The sequence below is a fragment of the Sinohyriopsis cumingii genome, unplaced genomic scaffold (assembly GCF_028554795.1).
Source record: "Sinohyriopsis cumingii isolate HCF-2022 unplaced genomic scaffold, ASM2855479v2 utg002917l, whole genome shotgun sequence".
Taxonomy (NCBI): Eukaryota; Metazoa; Mollusca; class Bivalvia; order Unionida; family Unionidae; genus Sinohyriopsis; species Sinohyriopsis cumingii.
The window spans coordinates 714,557-722,138 of record NW_028316337.1 but is presented as its reverse complement, the minus strand read 5'-3'; positions in this window follow the sequence as shown (position 1 = coordinate 722,138).

Here is a 7,582-nt window from a genome sequence, read left to right as displayed (position 1 = left end):
TCGCAAATAATTTTACCAGATCGGCGTTTTATAAGAAATATAAATAAAACATTATGTTTCAGTGCCTCCAGAATTTGTTAGTTACAGACTGATGAAGAGAGATAACTCTGGCAAGTAAAAGATAGAGCGATTAAATAATAACATACCCTGTATTTTAATACAATATTCGGTTATAAATAAATTGTTTTGGTTAATATTTTTCCCATCGTGTTCCACATAATATAACCAAAACAGTATTATCAAAGAAATTCAAACAAAGGTATCTTAATTCAAGGTATAACTCCATCGTAAGACAGAGTAATTTAATGTTTGTATGGCAGGTTCGATAGTATTCTTATTTTTTGATGTTAAAAATATTTATAAATAAATACATATAAATATAATTTTTAAAAAAATACAATTTATATCCTGAAAAAATAATTTGTGATTTTGTATCACTACAAAAAAATGTGAGAAAAAAATATACATTATACACAGAATATAGATTAAATAAGTTAGTTCAGCAAGCTTTTTTTTCTATCTTTGGCTGCGGTGGAGGAAACGTAAGTTGATAAATTCGTCTCTTTCACGCGCGATCGAAATAATTATGTCAGTATGGTCTGATGAATACGATCATTGTTATCTCTGAGGAGAGATGTTGGTGGGACTATTTTTCTCCTTGACGGGTATTTTGGGAAAGTTTTCGTTTATAAGATAGTTGAGTGATTTTTTTTTAGTTTGTCGACGGTAGCTATAGATTATATAACGTTTGGTAATTCCGCTTCGGTTATTTTATAGTGATTAACAGACAATTGTTTTAATGTTATCGTTTTAGGATCTCGAACATACGGTTTTATGGGACTAATATCTTCAACACCACTTGCAAGTAAGTTTTCAGGACACCGTTACTAATTCAGTTCCCTTACTAAACCTATGCAAACACCGTGACATTAAAAATTCAATAACTTAAAAAGTATGAGTGCCCATGATCAGACATATATTAGTCAGTATAGAAGAAACCCGGATATCAGCTTCTTTCTAGAGGAAAGGATATGAGCCGCGGGATTTTCTGGACCTGCATGTATTTGAAACATGTGCTTTCAGTTTCGCACCAAAGTGTCGGGTGCTAATTTTAGTAATGAGTATTCTAAATTCAATAGTGTTAAAAGACTGAAATTCCATCAAAAAAACAATGCCTTTTTTCACTTACAGCTAGGATAAACTGTCAAAAGATTATTTTTCCTACAACATAACTTACATTATTAGCCAATTCTGGTCAGCCTAACCCATACATACTCTATTTTATGTTCACCCATTTTCAGACTGGTTACCATTTTTCCATACCATTAGTATTGTGTGTCCTATATTCACCCTTGATTTTCTTGACAGCCCTAGAAATAGTATTTGGATAATAAGTAAGCAATGTGCACAGTCCTGCTTGCCAAAGATTACATTTGTTAATATTACATTATATTGCAAGTTAGTCTTAACCTAAATACCAATGGTGCATTTCAGGCAACGTTTAATTATTTGAGCTTTATTTAAGAAAATAAGAAAAAATATTAAATTAAAGCGAACAAGAATCATCATTTTTAATATCTCCATTTATCGCTTTTCAATTTAATGCTGAAATATATTACCAACCTTGTTAAAGTCTGTAAATAATGAGTAAAAGGTCAAGGTGACCATCTATATGTACATGTATTACAGATAAAGAGATTTAAATGACACAGAACACCTAAAAATTAAAGTAAAGTAGACTTAAGTCCATTAAAATGCAAAATATGAACTTTCACAACAATCACTGAATGAAATTAAAGGAATGCAAAGTCGTGAGAGGTCTTCACCTTTAAGCATGGTTGTGAAGAGAACAGTGATCATTTCTAAATCATTACGTTTCAAAACCCAACGAGGAAATAACATTTTGTTTACTGTAATTACTCAATAAATGGTAAATTGTATAAGCTGTATATATGCATCACTTAGATAAAAAACAAAAATCAAAGTGCCAAACAATCCACCTAACATAGTCAAATCTATATAGAAGTGACATTTAAGTGACATAGTGAAATGCAGTACCTGTTTATTAGGATCTATCAGAAAAATTGAATTTGGAGCTTTGCCCATAAGGTGAAGATGATAATCCCAGAGGATTATGGGTACAATCAAAGTATACATGAGTGCCCTCAATTCATCCATAAGTGTCCTCAAGGTCTACATGTCTACCATCGAGGATTTTCAAAAATTTGAAAAGTTGTAAATTAAAATCATATTGCTCATCTTTAGACAAATGTACACTATTTTTATATTTTATAAGTTTTGGGCTAAATACAGTCTAAGTTTGTTGAACGTTGGACTTGTAATGACATGATGAACAGAAGGATTATCATAATAAGACATAGATGTACAAATCTGATTAAAGCATGAAAACCTTTCGTCTTAGAACATATGGAGAATTTAAAACCAAGATATCAATGTCCAGCAGTGGCACCGATTTTCTTGTTAATTTTTTATATTTTTTATTTGCATTGAGTATACAGAATGCTTCACGCAGCATACATTCCATGAATTCTGTATATTTATAAGCAAAGGAAAGATATATGTGTACACATTTAATACAATGTATGGCCATATATATGTAACCTTTATGAGATAATATTAGAGTTACATTTGCGTGCATGTATAAAACACACTAGGTCTGCATCAGCTATTACATTCCTTAACTAGCTAACCATAATACATTAACCGGACCAACATTGTTCGATTAGATTTCTGTTCAAAACTTTATATGCATCACATATGTAAACCATATATTTAATCATATTTACACAGTGGCGTCAGGGGTGCCTGAGTGGCTGAGTGGTCTGAAGCGCTCACCGTTATGGATCACTGCCACTTCACCGCTGTCTGCGTGGGTTCGAATCTTGGGTTCGGCCAATGTGGGTATGTGAGAAAGATTGTCAGTTACTTTTCCTGGGTAGGTGGTTCGTTCTAGGCTTTTCCAGGGTTCTTCCTCCATCATTTATAATGACCACCATGTATAGAATATATTGTGCTGTAAAATGGCCTTTCACGCTACAACAACAGCAACACAATAAAACGTTTTGATAGAGAAGTGATAAATAATTTTTTTGATTTGTCGGAAACAATTTTGATATATAAAACCAAACCCATTAAAATGTATTACATAACATATTCATGTATTTATTAATAAGAAACGTTAGTGAGTATCCGGATAGCAGACTTCAAAAACGGACATACAGTTACAAGGGTTTTGTAAAATATTACCTACATTAGCACAGATTTTAAGTGCTAATTTTATATATGTGTTTATAAACTGGAGGCTCAGTATACGTGAGTAACAGTGACAGAGAGAGAGACCGACAGACAGAAAGCGAGGAGTGGGGACACAGCTTGTGATATCTTATTATTAGAAGTATCATTAAGCTGCAAACAAGCATTTTAGAATAGACACATTTCTAGATGTAGATAGTTCTGCTTGATGTACTCGCTTGAATAACTTAAAGTAATATGGTTTTGAATATTAGAGTTTTCTCCTTTTTTCTTGATTGCTTTTACTAACCTGCAAGTTCCATTATGTTAAGTGTTGTACACGTTTACAAGTGTAGAGGAGCCATTCACATGAAATTATAAATTATATTTACCCCATTATTTATATTTTCTCTAAAATATCACTCACTCAGATCGATAAGCTATGATGCTTAATGACAATTTAACTAAAGCATGTGCTCTGATAATTAACAGAGATTGATGTATCAATGAACAACCAGGACTAGCAAGTCTCTTCATTAACACAGATAAGAGATAACACTGATTGACGGTAATAAAAATGTGTTGTAGAACACTTGTAGTAAGAGTTCAAGTAAGATAACTGCATATCAATCAATCTAGACTTATTAAATCCCATGGGTCGGTATTGAACAGAGTCACTGTTGGAACCTTACTGCCTGAAAAGATAACCACTACATCTTGAATAGAGAATCACTCTGAATGTAGGATGAAAATGGTCAGCTTTCTATGTAGTGTATTAATTAAATGAAATAATAATAAAAGATTCTCTGTAGAAGTCATTGTGAACAAGTATTATCAAGCAGAAAATGCATTCAGATATAACTGATCTTGACAATTAAATGCTGGTCATATTGGTAAGGCATGGCATAAAAGAACTTTTTTTTCTATGATATCAAAGGAGGTACTATAATGAGTGCAATATGATAGCCGGATGGGATTTCAGATTTACACCAGAACACTTTTGATACAAATACAATGTTTAATGACGAATGACTTGAATGAGAAAATAATTATGATTAATACCTGCGTAAAATATCCAAATATTGGATCAATTAACATAAAACGCACGAACTAAATACTGAAAATACAAATAAATGACCTTACACAGTACAAGGATAAAGGGTAAATGATTCACAGTGATTTCACAACGAAATAATGATGTGTTATACACAAATAGGAAAACTGGTATTTTACCCACATAGTAAAAATGTATTCATTCAAATAGTAAAGATGATGAAAACAAAGGGACAGATGTACATAATATCTTTTCATCCCCCCCCCCCGAAACAAAAACACATTGGGTTTTCCAAACTCAAACTCCAAAGATTTGCCTACGGCTAAAAGATTATATCTATGGAGTTACACACTCCGTCACAGCACACATGGCTACCATTCACACTGGTCAATCAAGCAGTCATTATTCCAGGCTGGTCAATCAAACAAACAATGCCCACCAATCACGACCAGCAACGCCCGATCACCTGCTACTCGACCAATAACACTGGTTACTCAACTCTACGTCTGCTATGGTTCAGCTTCACGTCTGATATGGTCAACGTCTCTGGTTAGCTCTGCAGATGGTTCCAAATCGACACCGATCACTCTAATTACTACTGATCACTCTGGTCACCCTGGTCAGCTATACTGCTGCGACTCCGATCACACTAGTCAGCTCTACAGCTGAAGATGTGCAAGTCCTTAAAATAGACCGCTCAATGACAAGACGTTTCGTAATGTAAAGAGATTGACCTACGTGAGGTATTTATTCACAGACGATGCCGCAATACATCGTCCGTGCGCTTGAAGTATTCGGTTCGTCCCATCGAATGCATATCGCACGCGAGGCATGGGGTTAACCGAACTCATTATTTCGAAATCTTAGTACAATATACATAAATCACCTTCAGTTATCGTTGTACACAAAAAACGAAACCCGAGTATATGCATTTAATATTTAAAAGGATTTATACAATTCCGTGACAATGATTTGATGAAAACCTGAAGTAAAATTTGCTTTTTTGTGATTTTGAGTAAATATTCTTAGTCTCTTTCAGTAAATTATCAAACCATAGAAGCAAGATTTTAGTGGATGACTCTTTTCTTGTTTTTGTCAGCAGTTTTTAACAAATTATTGCGTATAGCATGCGAAGGAAATGTGATAGAAATACTTTTCCTAAAGACTCACCAAAGCAATTTGCCCAGTACTGGCCTGAGTAAGTATCGAAGTGTGAACATTACGATTAAGAGCATGATTCCCGGTCATCTGAGCTACTGCAACTCCCTTTACTGTGTGTAAGTACATACATACATACATACATACATACATACATACATGCATACATACATATGATATCCTTCATGTCCAAGAGTCCAGTAATTGGGTCTGTCATACAGGCAAAACTGATATGTGCTGTCAGATAATTTCTGAATCTTTATCATCAGAGAAGTGAGGTTATAGGGCGAAATGAAGCTCAAACATAAACAGGAGATAAAAAAAAACAATGTTTTCGTTTAAAAAGACACCATTTTTTATGACAGAAAAGAAGAAACTACATATATCGGCATCATCAGCTAGACATCATGTAAAGGTATATTATACGTCTTGTGATACATGAATCAAGTGATTTAATTTTTTTTAAAATTTGATAGCTAGTTTTTCAGTTGTTTTTAAAAACCTTTATGCAAATTAATTTCCAAAAATACAATTGAAATCAAGCAGGTTACAAAATTAGTGAATTGCATTCTTTTAAATGAGATGAATTTTTTTATATTATATTTTGAAAGTCATATTCATTTAGCATTTTAAAACACAATTCCAAACAGTATATTTGATTAGCGATATCAGTCATATATGTAAAATGTATTGACTATACATTGGCAACACATTTTGTTTAAAATCAATAATGCCCTTATAGATTAAAGTAAATATGCTTTTATAGCATTTTATATATAAGTTTGTAAAACAATAATTGTACATGCAACGTGAAACACTCTAACCATATTATTACACATATTTACACATATTGGAGGATAACAAAAGCTCTTACATGCGCTACGGATACTGTATATTGGTAGAGAGATTATAAAAGCACAAGTTTTGGAGAAATACCTAAAGTATATTCCTGGAAATCTGGTGGATTAGAAATGTCAAAATTAAATTTTCGATTTGGTTGCCATGTAAATCAGAAACCCGTATGTCTAGAACTCTTATAATCCCAATGATAATACATGCTATTATTCAATCTTGACGAACAATATTGTTGAAAATATGTGTGTATGTACTACAGACGTTATGTTGTTCACGTATACCTTTTCTATATGACAGAATCCACATATGTATTATAAGCATGTATATTAACGGACCATTTAACCTTTAATATATCCAATAAAGTGTAGGTTTCTCAGAAGTCACAAACTTGATTTTATCTTCACAGTTGGTATGCAGCTGGTTTTTATAATAGTAGTAACCAATTGATTTTTATGTTCTGTTTAGTTGCAGGAAGTGGAGGAATTAAGAGTTAGATATGGTTGAATATAATTACAATTTTATCTGAGCTTTATTTTCAAAATTAACCTTCCTATACATTTTGTCAAGCTTCAACAGGAAAAGTGTAAAACAATGACTTAATAGACAACACCAGTAAAATGGCAATAATACCTGATATAAATCACAAAAATATATTCATATTGGTATATTTCTGGACATGTTACAATAGGTAAATATTTTATGTTAAATATTTTACCAAAGAGAAAGTGGAAACCGAAATAAGAAATTATTCAAAAATAAGGCTAACAGTCTTGTGACTTGTCCATAAGTGACCATTGACATGTGACACAAAGTTGGGTATAATAGAAAGCTTGCCTGTAGCTCCTTGTTGGTCCGTGGTTCTTTCTGGTGTTTTCCCGGGTTCTTCCTCCAGCAGTTACATTGGCCGCTATTTATAGCCAATATGGTGTTGAAAATGGTGTTAAACCTTAAAACAACAACATGTTGCTGTAGTTTGCTTCTTTGCAAAGTTTGATCTACAGTCATAAAAATTACTGTTAACAGCAATGTATATTATTCCGTTTAGAGTGCCACAAAGCTTAATTATATCAATGTGCTTTGATCATGCAAAGAAGGCTTATCATGTTCTTGAGGATGACAAACTTGATGTGTAAATCACATCTTTCTTGTATCCAGATGAGATTTTTAAAAAAGCAAATGTATTAAATGATGTTTTCATACATTCAGGAATTATCTTAAACATAATTAGGCATGTGACATGTTTAAAAAGTTCTCATTCAAGCT